Raw genomic sequence first — 15,140 nt, 5'->3', positions numbered from 1 at the left:
AAAACGATCAAGACTTGAAAAGGAATGTTTTGAGATGAGTTTTGAAAGAATCAGAAGATAAACATTTTACATTATTGTATATTGTTGTATGTTGGAAGCTTGTCGAATAAAAAAAAATTTAAAAATCTCTTTCTTTCTCTCTCTCTCTCTCTCTCTCTCTCATAATCTGCAGAAGAGTGAAAGCATAGGCACATACACTCACCAGAAGTTAAAGAATAACTATCTATCTGTCTCTCTCTCTCTCTCTCTATCCCTCTCTCTCTCTCTCTCTTGCCCTCTTCCCTTTCTCCCTTCCTCCCTCCTTCATCTCTCTCCCCCTTTCTCTATCCACCTTTCTCTCCATCTCACTGTTCCTCTCAGTGTCAATCTCCCTCATTTGGCTTTTTCCTGCCTATCTCTTTAACCAGAATCATCATTAATCTTCACCACATTAGAGTAATCAACTCAATCAAATATTGACTATAACATCCTTAGGTGGTTTTTATATGACATCAACAGCTTACCAACATTTCTGTTCTTCTTCTTCATCTGTATTTGTCCTTCAGTGCCTTTTACCAAGGTTCAGACAAGTTTTTTTTTTTCCATTCTCATTTCCCTTGACACTCTCTCTAATAAGAATGATTATTACTGTTAAACAACTCATTTCTATCAAAATATTGACTCTTATACCACTGGGTATTTTAGACAGCATCGCATCATTGTTTGCCTTTTATTTGTCTTGTCTCTCTATCCTTCCCCTTTTCCCCTTTTCTGTCTCTCTATCTCTCTCTGAATTTCTTCCATGTTTTCGTTTTCATTGTTATTTCCCCTCAAACTCTCTCAAATAAGAATGATAATTAAGCTATAAAAATAATGTGTCATTATACCAATCAAAATGGTCACAGGTTTGTGTAGTCTTTTTCCCAGTCCTCTTCCTTTCTATTCTGCTATTTCTTCATCTTCATTTATTATATCTATCTCTCTTTCTTAAATTTGACATAAATATCTAATCATCTTTTATATTTAAAAAATTGGTTCTCACCAAGGATGTTAAGTTTTGCTTTGTCTTTTCACTTCTCTATGTCTTCTCTCTCTCTCTCTCTCTCTCTCTCTCTCACACACACACACACACAGACACACACACTAACACATTAACATTTTTGTCATACTTATTTACTGTTTCTCTTTTACCTGTGAGCAGGATGATCATAGATATAACAAAGATTTATGTCCTCCAATTTTCTCTCTCTTTTTGTTTAACTGACATTTCCTTCCGTCTTTACTTTTCTTGCATCTCTCTCTCTGTTAGCAAATTGATCTCTCTCTCTCTCTCTCTCTCTCTCTCTCTCTCTCTCTCCCTCTCCCTCCCCCTCTCCCCCCTCTCCCCCTCTCTCTCTCTCTCTCTCTCTCTCTCTCTCTCTCTCTCGCTCTCTTTCTCTCTCTTTATCTCTGTCTCTGTTTCACAAACACTTTCCTTCCATCTTTGTTGCATCTCTCTTACTCTGTAAGCAGAATGATCATTAATATAAGAAAGATTTATGTCTTTGTCTAGGATCCTCTTAGGAGGACACTGGTAAGGTTCACATTCGTTTAATGCCTGCCTCTCTATACATCAATCCCTACTTTTATCTCAGTTTCTCCCTCATTTTCTCATTAATTCTTTTCCCCCGGCTCTTGGTAACCAGAATGATCATTAATGTAAAAACAATTTAAGTCTTCTCTTCAATCACGAAGTTGACTTTGATTCCTCCGAGAAGTTGTGGCATGACGTCAACGTGGGAGTGCACATGTGTTGTATCCCTGTCCTCGTCTGTGTGTTTCTGACCCTCTTTGTTTCTCTCTGTGTGTTGGACAACTAATGCATTTTTGCTTTTGCTAGTTAGATAATAGCATCAGCATAGTAAAAATCTTGTTAAAAAGTTCTCATATAAGAACAAAAATTAGTTCATGAAACTTCAAGAGTGTGTTTGTCTCTCTCCCTCTCATCCCCCCCCCCCTTCCTCAATCTCTCTCTCTCTCTCTCTCTCCCTCCCTCTCTCTCTCCCTCTCTCTCACTCTCTTTCTACCTAAATTTCCCTTCATTCTACTCTGTTTTTTTTATCTTCCGCAATTTCATTTTTCTCATCATCTCTTTCCTAGACACTTTTAGTTACTAAAAGATCAACGTTAAGCAGATGTAAGATATAATCCCAATGAAAATCAATTCAAATTCTGCACTGATCTGACAGCATCAGTGTAGCAGCTCACAGTAGTTTCTGCTTTCTTTCCATATGCACTCCCTCCCTCCTTCTCTGTCCATCTTTGTCGGACCTCTAACTCTCACTTTTTCCCTCACCTTCTCACTTATCTGTAATGGCAGAGATGGGAGAGATCATTAATGTCAGCACATTCATTACCCTGTCCCAACAGAGAATCAAAACAATGTGCCAGTACATTCATTATGCTTTTCTTCCTTCCTTTGCTGTGCACTCAGTTCCCCATCTACCCATACTCTTTCCTTATCTCCTACACATGTCTCTCTCTCCCCCCCCCCCCCCCCCCTCTCCCCCTCTCTCTCTCTCTCTCTCTTGATCCCCTTCTCTCTTTCTCTCTCTCTCTCTCTTTCCCCCAACCATAATAATCACTCCGTATTATATCCAATCGCAGTGATTACGAATGTTGAGAGATACATCTTGTGATGGTATAAAACAACAACATTTTGGCAGTATACATTCATTTTGTCTCTCTCCTTTCTATCACAGGCTTCCATTTTCCCTCTCATTCTATCCCATTCTCTTTCCCTTTCTCCAATTCCCCTAAATGTTTCTAACTCTAACAATGTGTTTACTCCTCTCACTCTATCTCCAGTCTTCTCCTTCATTATACTTCATTATCTTGTATGGAAGTGATCATTAATGCTTACACATACATTACCTTGTGATGGTGGAAAATAACAATGTACCGGTAATAGTGCGCCTTCATTTTGTCTTTCTTCTTTCATTCACAAGTCTGCAGCACCTATTTTCCCATTCTTTCCATCACTTTCTCTTTTCCTTTCACTACTGCTCTTAAATTGCTCCCACTCCATTTCAATTGTTTTCCTCTCTTGATCTTCCCTCTACATCCAAATGGGAGTGATCATTGATATCAGCAGAAACATTACTTGGCGAAGGTATGGGTGATGATAATGACAGAACACATTAATTTTGTCAAGTCTCCCCTTACTTATCTAAATCTTCCGCCCACTCTCTCCCCATCCCTTATCATTGCATATTCTCTTATTCCCTCTTATTCTCCATTAAGCCATGTGATGTGTTATATCTATCTCTCTCCCTCCATCTCTCTCTCTCTCTATCTTTATCTCTCCTCTCTATACACCCCTCTGCTACCATTATACATTCTCTCTTATTCTCTATCAAGCCATTTTGATGTGTTCATATCTACTGATGATTATATCCATTATCTCTCTTTTACTTTCAATACCCCCCCCCCCCCCCTCTCTCTCTCTCTCTTCATGCAGACACAAATATTTGATTTCCATTGCACTTCTCTTCTTAACCCCTCTCTATTTCACCAAATCTCTCTCTCTCTCTCTCTCTCTCTCTATTCCTCACTTTCTATCCCCCTCCCTCCTACCAAAACATGTTCCCCCATTTTCTCTATCAAATTCTCTATCACACCATTTTGATGTGTTGATATTTACTGCTGATTGTATACATGATTTCTCTTTTATTTTCAATATCCTTCTGTCCCTCTCTCTTCCTGCACACACAAACATTTAATGATATTTACATTCTACATGTATCTGCATACATTCAAAACAATTCCATTAGAATAATGACAAGACAATAAGTCCAAAAAGGATAAGTACCTATACCTAAGTATGTTTATTTTTAAAGCAATCAGCTACAGCTAGACGTGATCTCATCCATGCCTATTTGTTAAGTGTGTTGTTCTCTGTGGACTTGAATAACATCACTAGATCAATATGATGGTGGAATAGGCAGGATTTCTGCTTGGTTGGCGCCCGAGGATGCACGTGTCTTGCATGGCTACCTCTCAGCCTTGCTGTGTGACAGCGGTTACCCCCAAAGGAGGGAGTAAACATTTTAAGGAGAAGGGGAGTGGTCCATCTTTATATGGGGGCATAGGGTGGAGGAGAGAAAATGTGAGAGTGAAAGGGTAACCCTGATAGGAGGGAGTGAACTTTGGGAAGAGAAGGGCAGAGGTGCAGGTATGGGGGCACAGGGCAGAGAGAATGGTGGGGGGGGAGGGGGGGCAGAGAAAAAAAGTAGAGTAGAGAGTGAGGTACCCCTGCGACGCTTACTCTTTCAAGAGTTAGACTAAACAGACAAAAACACTCACATGTTTCTCCAGCTTACATGGTAAACCATTCCTGCATGAAATTTGGCTTGATATAACGCTTTAAAACAGTGATATTTCTATACTTGTCACAAAACAGATCCTTGTTGCAAGGATTTACGATCCATCTTAAGTTATTATGAAATTCTAATTAAGACAACCCTTTTAACATATTGCAACTGATTCCTGAGAGATATACACTGTCAAGTTAGGATTTTCTCTCATAAATTTTGTAGTTGTCACAGACAGGCCTAGATATATCATAATCAACAGCACTACAGAGGCATGAAACATATTGTCCGCTAGCTACAAGATTTTTTAAAATTTCACTGACAATTTTTAGCTGTATCGGTCATGTTGGTCTATAATAAAAAAGAGAATAAGGAGTGGAGAAGTGTTTTAAAAAGGAGTTGTGAAAATAAATGAACATTTCAAGAAAAACAGAATGAAAGTCCTGTTTTGCAGTTAAATATTGTTGGAACATAAAGTAAGATGTTGACAAACTAAATAAAATGCACCTTCCTCTCTCTCTTTTATTTTACCATTAAAGTCAAACCTGCTTTAGTGACCACCAGTCTACAAAGACCACCTGTCTACAAAGACCACCTGTCTACAACAAGCACATTTTTTGTTTCCCTGGGCGGTCGCTGTAGACAGGTTTGACTGCATATAGACATTTTATATTTTCGGTTCAGCAAATATTTATGCAGCCTTGAGCATCCATCATTATTTTTTCCTTGGGGGGGGGGAGACGATGTGAAGAGTTTCTTTTCATTCAGTGGCCTTTATAATCCAATGTTCATGACAGCAAATCCATAAAACGAGCACAAACTGTTTTTATAAAGCACTTTACCAGTCCGCATACGCAACCAAAGCGCTTACGAGTTACGATTCTGCACTTTAAAGGGTACACTCTCCACTCCATTGGGAGCATTCCAGCAAATCACCCTTTTACATGAGCACACATGCTAATCAAATCACATTGACATTACATCCTACCGGTACCAATATAAACCTGGGTGGAGAGGAGCAATGTAGATGTAATGCCTTGCTCAGGGACATAAGTGCCATTGAATTGAACCCACAACCTTTGCATTCCCAGTCGAGCAAATAAACCAGTCGACTACGACACCTCCACATGCTTCAAACCACACGCAAGCCTTTCACAACAACACCTCTCTGAACAAGACCCTTGTAAATGTCAGTGTAGATAGCAATGCCACAAGAATTGATTCAGTGGTAACATAACCCAATCGCATTTGTAGCTCTGAATAATGTATGAGCATGAAATGTATCTACCAAGTTATAATTGGTAAAAAGATCCATTTCATTTCTACTGTAATCATATTGATCTGATATCAATGAGGTAAACCTAACATGTAAAGCGTAACTGACAGATAGTGACTTTGTTTTATATTCCCTTGTGGAGGTGACGTGGTATTGTGGTTTATTCACCTGACTCTCAATACAAGGGTAAAGGTACAAATCCCAGCCCGGCACTAATGTCTTCTATCAAGACATTAATCCACATTTACCACTCTCCGCTCAGGTGTAAATGGGTACCTGGCAATTGCTCAGGTGTAAATGGGTACCTGGCAATTGCTCAGGTGTAAATGGGTACCTGGCAATTGCTCAGGTCATAATAATTGGCAGGGTCTTCAAGAAGAATAGAACTGATGCTAACGAGGCTTCCCTAAACAAAATCATAAGTATAACAATGCACTAACATTATTATTGTTGTTGCCTTTAAAACAGAATCTAATTTTCCAATCTGTGTCTTTTTTTTTGACAGATTGCCATTTAGTACAATGTTTGATTATCTCAATAAGAAATATTATTGAACCTGTTATTTTTGTCCTATGTGAAACCGAAACTGTTCAACAAAACAGATATTCTTTTTTAGCCGATTAAATAACTTCCCATTTTCTTTATGTGAATTTGAATGCTGGACATTCCTTTTATTTTAGAAGTTCTAATTTTGTTGTTATTGTTGTTTTAGTTTTAAGGGTGTGTGTCATTCAATTATGAATATTTACGCCGTATACCTGTATTGGCTAGTCTTTGGAATTTGATCCTTTAACACAATTATCTATTAAAAAAAATATTCTAGGGTTTTCCTCTAATAATCACCAGGGAGACGAGCGCAGTTGTTATCAATACAAACAGACACTAACTTCATAAAATAACATTTTTTTAAAAATCTATAAACACAATGATGCGAGCCACACACTTGTTTTAGGAGTGTATTTATACTGTCATAACACCATATAGAGTTGAAACAATATTTCTTTACCTTTTTTCATGAAATGATCATGAAAATATGACTTATTCTTGATAGATAAAGTTTATATCTTCCTTCGAACTTAATTGGTCGATCTTTCTGAATCTTTAGATCAATAAAGCTCTCAGAAAATATGAACTTTATACATTGAGAATAAACCATATTGTCACAATAATTTAATGAAAAGAGGTAAAGAAAGATTACTCCAACTTTATGGACATGACAGCGTATACGCACCATATTGTAAACCAAACTAGTTTTTAGGAATGTATGTACAGTACACGCCGAAAATCTCCGCAACACGATTTACACGATTCAAAATTTACACGATTCGACTGCTCGCGGGAATCGTGTAACCATTTATTTTTACACGATTCGTTTTTTGCCAATGAAGCGAAATTTGAATCGTGTAAACGTGTAATCGTGTAAAATTACACGATTCCTCAATTCAGGTCGAATCGTGTAATCGTGTAATCTTCCCGCCGAAAATCTCCGCAACACGATTACACGATTCAAAATTTACACGATTCGATTGCTCGCTGGAATTGTGTTACAATTTATTTTCAGTGGTGATGGTGAGCAGGTTAAGGATGTCTAGTTCAGTAAAAGCAAGAAGTTACTTCTTGGTTGAACGAGGACAAGTGGACGATACGAGCGGATAGCTAACATTACGCTTTCTTTCTCTTGTATATATTTTTAATTGCAGTGTCTTGTCTCTAGTTTTATTATAGACTGTTTGAAAGTTAAAAAAATCAGTCCACTTCCCGAAAAGCACTCTCGGATTTAATCCTCGGTGAGAAAAAAAGAAAAAAGCGATGAACGACGAAGGAAGGGGGAATTTTGTTATTCCTAAGTTGTAAATAAGTAAAAATGATTACAAAATGTAAAGGAGGGCTAACATAATTAAGTATGTTGTGATACTCTTACATTACAAGGCTGTACCAATTAGAATTATGTTCACCAGCTCATTCGTTACTATGCCCTTGTAAAAAAAAACCATGGATCCATGGTACGGTAAAACCATGGTTTTACCGTACCATGGATCCATTGTAAACCATGAAATAACAGGAGTAAATTGGAACAGACATATTATGGTTTTACCATGGATTTTCCATGGATTTTCCATGGTTAAACTGTGGTTTTTCCATGGTAAAACCAAGGTGTTACCACGGTAAAACCGCAAAGTACCGCAAAGTACCGCAAAGTAAAACCATGGTTTAACCATGGTTTCACCATGGTTTCACCTTGGTTTCACCATGGTATGACCACGGCAAAACCATGGTAAAACTACAGTAAAACCATGGTTTTACCATAATATGTCTGTTCCAATTTACTCCTGTTATTTCATGGTTTACAATGGATCAATGGTACAGTAAAACCATGGTTTTACCACGGTTAAACCGCAAAGTACCGCAAAGTAAAACCATGGTTTAACCATGGTTTCACCTTGGTTTCACCATGGTATGACCACGGCAAAACCATGGTGAAACTACAGTAAAACCATGGTTTTACCATAATATGTCTGTTCCAATTTACTCCTGTTATTTCATGGTTTACACTGGATCCATGGTACAGTAAAGCCATGGTTTCACCTTGGTTTCACCATGGTATGACCACGGCAAAACCATGGTAAAACTACAGTAAAACCATGGTTTTACCATAATATGTCTGTTCCAATTTACTCCTGTTATTTCATGGTTTACAATGGATCCACGGTACAGTAAAACCATGGTTTAACCATGGTTTCACCATGGTATTACAGTACACCATAGTATTACAGTTTCACCATGGTATTACCACCTTGATAACATGGTACTACAATGGATCCACGGTACAGTCAAACAATGGTATTACCATGTTTTCTCCGTCGTTTAACCATAATTTCACCATGGCTTTTAGGTACAAACCATGGTGAATCCAAGGTGAAACTTCTGAAATGTAAATCATTTATAGAAAAGAGAAGCTATTTTAAATGTGTAAGAAATACATAATATATGTTTGATATCAGTGATGGGAGACACAATGAATGACCTGCCAAAAGAAATGAAAAATTGTGTTGAAAAAGATGAATACTTTTAATAAAATGTATGTCACACACGTTTTAGAGTAATACATGTAAATGTGTTTAAACATCCTAGTCTTTAGACGTAAAGTGGCAAGACTTTATGCATGTTCAAATAAATATTTGTAATAAACTGTCTTACCGGTACACATAAAAAGTTAATTAGTAAACTGTTTGTAAACAGCACACACTTAGCAAGCTTATATGTATGAGGTATAGGCTAATGAGGAATAAAAAGGAAAGACTAAAATATTTCAATTAAGAGTACCATTACACTGACCACAACACCATAAAGCTGTCAGTAATAAGAACAAATATGGCAAGGTATCTGAGTATGCAAGATTTTTTTTTTCCTGAGTTGAGGTCCTATTGCATATATTGTAATAATAAAAACTGTAAAGAGGGCATGACCCCAAAAAATCACACAAATATACAAAGATAATTTTACCAACTGCAAACATTTGATTTGTTTGAAAGGTAACAAGTTGTATCCCAATTATAGGTATTTGGCTAGTCAGTCAAAACAAGTTCTTCCCCTTCTTGTTTGTACCCTTTATTGTAATGCATTTCAGATGGTCTCTATTTTAACTCTATAATTCCAGCAATTGTTTGATACAAAAAACCTATAACTATATTTCTTCAATTGAAATTGAAATGTACTGTTTGAGAGGGGAAAAAATTGTAATTAACACTGACTTAATGAGACAAACATAACAAACTTACAAATGGTAATGAACATCTTGCAAATAACTGGATCAATATGGACATATGTTTATAAAATGCCTTTTCACACCTATACACCCATATCCCTCCCTACACACAATAACAAGACCATCTCCTTGAATAATTGAACAAAATGGCCTAAGGATCAGAATTAAAAGCCTTTTATTTCAACCACTTCTATACTAAAAGCCACCCACCCCTCCCAAAAAGACTTTAAACCTGAGTAACAATAAATATAGGATGTACCCTGAAACCCTTACAAGCAGGTATAACAATTGTAAAAGAGGAAATATGGCCCATCTTGTTCAACTTTTGGAACTATTAACAATGTGTTCATTTGAAAACTTATATAATTTTTTTGGGTTACTGTGTTACAATCATTTGTTACAAAACGATACTGGACAATGTCATATGTGACCTTACACCACAAAATGACCAATAGGTCAAAAAAAGGATTGTGCTGATTTTCACATGACATTAAAGTAGAAGTCAATATCTTAAAATGGTGCATAATTTTTCAAATAAGTAAACCCTCTCAAAACGAGCACCCAAGATTTAGAACATTGCTGAAGCAGATTTAAAGTCAAAGTCAGGGAGAAAATGGGCCACTACAAAGAACAGCTTCTATTGAAATGCTGTAAAATTATCATTTTCATTTGATTAAAACAAATATCATATTTACATACATGTACACATGATTTCCGACGCTTAAAATTACGCAGAGGATTTAAGATACCCTCATTAGGAAATACCAAAATCCTGAATCTCATATTTTGAACAAAATTAGACTATTTTAGCTAGGTTACATATAAAAGAATGTAACATAACTAAGTCATCCGATGGTAAAGAGGAAACTTACTAAAGATGACATTTTAACCAGGCAAGTGGAATCTTACTACCGGTACTCTTAATTACAAAGTAATTATAGCAAATACATATTTTCTTGAACACAAGCTAGTTTCAGCACACAATGAAAGATTACACTAAGTGAATACATTTTAGCAAAATTGTTGGCATCGGCAAGTGAACGGATGAGTAAGTAACTCGATATTTTCACATTTAATAGAAGAAAAAAAATTGTAACATGAAAACAATCTTATTTGGTCTTCCATCAGCTTTTGTTTGAAGAGCACAATAAACAATGTCATTTAAAACTGGTGAAACTGGTAGATATATGTGAACCAATATTGAACAGCTTAAAAATAAAGTCAAGTTCTGGTCATGCGATTGCATTGTGAAAGAAACGTTGTGGAATCGATCAGGACAGGTTGATCATCTAGCATATAAAAGTATTGGTGTGTACTGCAAGGTTCTGGAATCATCAAAATTATAAGAAATTTGGTCTAGTCTTGGTAAGGTTACAAGCACTGTACACAGAAAGATGTGAATATGGGACTACATGAACATGTGGCGTAAAAATCGAACCTCAATATATAATTTTACATGCCATGTTTAGAATATTAAGGCATTTGATTGAAGATCCATGCTTTTCAGGGCACATTTTTATCTGATGTACTGCCACACTTACATAATACAATGATAAAGCTCACACTTTTTTTTCACCTCTTCCCAGAACTCAACCTTCTCTCTAAACATGAATATCTAAATAGATGGAAAGTCTCAAACGCTGGCAAATTTTTGGGCTTATACATGTATACATGTACATATCAGTTGTGTAAACCAAATTATTATAATGTAAATCTAATCTGAATGAAAGATATTCCTAACACGAAAACAAGCATTTTTATATTTTTGCTGATAAAATACTGGTAAAACTGGCAGATAAATGTGAACCATTATTGAACAGCTTAATAATGACTATAAAGTGCTGCGTCATACCAGTAGCAAGGCTATCTGGAAAGTTTTGATGAGATGTCATGACAAAAATAAATATTCTAAAAAAGAATTCTTTAAAATTTTGTATTGATGAATTATACGCGTGAAGGTAAAGGTATAATTTTACTATACATAGAGAAGTTCACTTCAACAACAAAAAATATCAACAAAATTCAACCAAAAAAAACATGGCGTCCGAGTATTCGACTGTAAGCCTGGGAGTGTACTCGAGTACTTCATTACACGGTTATGCACAGCCTTACTTTAATAAGTGTTAAAGTACAAGTCCACTCCACTGAAAAGTTGAGTCGATTAGATAGACAAAGATCTGTACAGCCCCAAAATAACTTGGTTTTGGAAAATGGTGCTCAGACTTATTTTTAATAATTTTGTTTAAAGCCCCACTGTCCTACTTGTAGCTACTTGCTCCCTCTATATAGAAAACTTCCCCAATCGGTGCCTGTTGATCCCCCATGATCCTCTTTTTCTTATGTTAGTTGAGAGCTGAGTTAATGAGATAGCCACCTGTCAGTGACCTCGCTGTGTGGTCAAATCCCTTCTGGCCCAGTAGTATTGACGGTCTTTAAAGGCCATCTGTACTAGTTTGGCCAGAAGGGATTAGACCACACGGTGAGATCACTGACAGGTGGCTATCTCATCAACTCGGCTCTCAAATAACATAAGAAATAGAGGATCATGGGGAACCAACAGGCACCGATTGGGGAAGTTTTCTATATAGAGGGAGCAAGTAGCTAAAAGGAGTGCAGTAAGGCTTTAATGAGCAAAAAACAAGTGAATGATCGAGCCGGTTCCTCTCACAATGCATTGCGCGACATTTTTTGTGACGTAGGGTCCTCACAACACAGACAGAGGCGTATACGTCACATCTGTGCGGCAAATTTAAAAGTTTTGCTCGAAAAAAAGCTGTGTATTGAAGATTACTTTCTCAGATTCCTTCCGACCGAACAAAGGTGACAGGGTCGATTGTACTGGATGTACTTGCTGAATGTTTGCTGGTCAGCATAACTGGTATAATTTTGAAAAGCTCTCCTCTATAGGGATCCCATACAGATGAATTCTCAAACTCTCACCCATGTCTTGCATAATTTCCGTGAAGTTTGTTGGACAGTTTAGTCTTACAAATCAAGACTGCATGTTCACTGGAACAGTCCATGTTGATGACTTTCCCGCAGCCGAAGATACCCTGAAAAATAAAAATAAATATTAGCACATTGTAGAATTGTATTATATGCTCTCAAATCAAATATAGCGAAAATTATGAGTTGATATTAGCAACATGTACACTCTACAAATGTACCTCCCCCTTTGAAAGCACCCCCTATCTCCTGTGTGTAGTTTTAATACGGGCCAGATTTTTTAAACAACCTATTTAAGTCAATATGGGCCAGACTTTGTTGCGTTAAAGTACCCCTTTACCAGAGATTTGGGGTACACGAACGTGCTCAGAGCCCGTTTATGAAAGTGATTCAAACAGCGCTGTTTACTCGAAATTGCTGAATAGTCTCTATGCATGAATCGAAGAAACAAAGCCCTTCTCAACCTCTTATATAGGCCTATACAGCAATTTAGACAAACGGCGCCTAGAGTAAAGGAGGGGGTAATCGACCATCACCAGTTTTCGGCCGGTCCTTTGGATGCATAGTAAAATTCCTTTAAAATACATCCCATGATAGCATATCACATATTCCACACATGCCATACCATGCCAGAGTCACTGAAGAACCACATTTGCAATGGAAAATATATCCTAAAATATCACATTTTAGCGATGTAATCAGCGGTCCCGCTAACCGAATCTGAAAAATCGAGTATCTTACGCATGTCTGTAAGAAATATGGGTACCATAAAATGAGCTTTATTTCAAGTATTTTTCATATTTAGAGCCCGATTTTGTGTGAGTCCCAAGCTAAAAAGTATCTCATCGCATGTATTAAATCAATGCAGCCGAACACCGCAACGCACACACGATATCTCTGTCCAATTCAGATTCCAATTTCCGATCACCGCAGAACTAGTTTTCGGCATGGCGAGCTCCGGCTCGGGATACCTGCTCCGCCCGCTAGTACTATAGATCAGCGGGGAAACGCACGACGCGGGCGCGCTTCCTATTGACTTTGTACATACGACCGAAAACTGTCTCGCTAGGTCGATAACTGTCTCCGAAACAGTGAAAATTGAAATGGATATTGTCATGGCAATTCATGATTTTTTTTCTGGGATTCTTTGTTTGTTTGAATAATAATATTTGCTTCATGATTTGAACAAGAAATGATAATAGGAAGTAAAGAGTCCTAAAATAGGATTTTGTCTTAAGTGGCCGAAAACCCCCCTCCTATCATGAATATTAATATTTGCTCCGCCGTGACCGCGCATGCGTACTTTCTCCTCGCCATGTTAAATCAACGAACATGGATGAATCGTCGGGTTAGCACAAAGAATCACCCTTTTTCCCCCACGAGACTTCTTCATATTATGATTTCAAGTGGTTGGAAAGATGCCCAAAGGAGTAAAAAAAAAACATTGTTAAGTCTAGTCAAAGTTGTAATTAGACTACCTCTTTTTCAGTATTTACTTTGCGAAAACATGTGACCAAACCCGCTCAGCCGCTGTTTGAATCGTTTTCATAAACGGGCCACATCTGCATGAGCTTCGATGCCTTTGGCATCGGCGTCGGAGCTCCATGGAGTACGTTACTTTCATGGATGCAGTATTGTACAGTATGGAATATAATCTAGTAAATCTACTATCATCATCAATTGCAATCCGTTTGGTTTTTTTTCATGAACAAAATTTACAAAAAATCAAAAAGAAGAATGAGATTTATAACCAAATTTCTTAATTTTTACAGAAAGCATACCCAATTCTGTATCAAGCCTTAAATTATGTTTAATCTTATTACTCACCTCCTGGAGAAAATGTTGACCTTAAAGTATAGCTCCAGCAGCAAAGCAAAGTTGGTCGTTTTCTGCAGACCGATATTTTCCCACACATGAGTGGCTGTGTGGGACTGTACTGTAGTATGTAGACCAGTGTGACTGTCTGGTAAATTGAAATCTAGATCTACTTCGAGTTCTTCATGTTGTCCAATTCTTGCTCTGGAATACTCTTAGTCTCGTACAATTCTTCTTTCCTGGTGTAAATCTAACCCTTATCCCCTATATTCTGGGTTTTAAAGGAAGACAAATTTGGCGAAACGGCAAAGTAATGGCTGGAGTGAAGAAATTCAAAATTGGAAATACAGTGTGCATTCCACCACTAGATGGCAGCAAACACACTAATAATTGTATTTATTTTGGGGCAAATTGTTACAATTCCATATTATCGAATCAGTTCAAGGTCATCAAAACAATCGAGTAGTGCTGGTCATACATGTATTATGTATATAGTGGTCATAACTACATTGGTTACATGATAGTAGTTTTTTTAAATTTTTTTTAATACTCGTGTTGAGACCATGTCAAAAGTGTAGTTAACTACGGTCAGACCGTTGTTTGATTTGTGGTAAAACCATGGTTTAACCATGTTTTTATAACTATGGTATCAGAACAATTCTAAAACCATGGTTTAACTATGGTTTCGTAACCGTAGTTTGTCAACCTCGGTAAAACCATCGTTTTAACTATAGTTTCGTTACCATGGTTTACAACCATGGCAAAACCATGGTTTGCACATGATTTCTTTACCATGGTTTTTGTATCTTGGTAGAACTTTTAAAAATGGTTTCGTTACCTAGTTTTTTGTACAGTTGTAAAACTATGGTTAAACCATGGTTTCATAGCCGTGGTTTTTCAACCGTGGTAAAACCATGGTTTCATCCACGGTTCAATAGCCATGGTTTTTCAACTGTGGTAAAACCATGGTTTTTAACCATGGTTTAGTTACAGTGGTTTTCGACCA

The 15,140-nt window shown here is 37.1% G+C and overlaps 1 long non-coding RNA gene across 1 annotated transcript; it reads right to left on the bottom strand.

Moving 5' to 3' along the window:
• Nucleotides 1-11,964: 11,964 nt before the first annotated feature.
• LOC115924627 lies at nt 11,965-14,693 on the bottom strand. The gene is made up of 2 exons (XR_004064394.1): nt 14,147-14,693; nt 11,965-12,426 (listed from the first exon to the last, which is right to left on the bottom strand). It is a non-coding gene; the product is annotated as an uncharacterized LOC115924627 (long non-coding RNA).
• Between the last annotated feature and the right edge of the window lie 447 nt (nt 14,694-15,140).

This window comes from Strongylocentrotus purpuratus, unplaced genomic scaffold, assembly GCF_000002235.5.
Source record: "Strongylocentrotus purpuratus isolate Spur 01 unplaced genomic scaffold, Spur_5.0 spur5_scaffold_16, whole genome shotgun sequence".
Lineage (NCBI taxonomy): Eukaryota > Metazoa > Echinodermata > Echinoidea > Camarodonta > Strongylocentrotidae > Strongylocentrotus > Strongylocentrotus purpuratus.
This window is presented reverse-complemented; position numbering and strand designations above follow the sequence as displayed.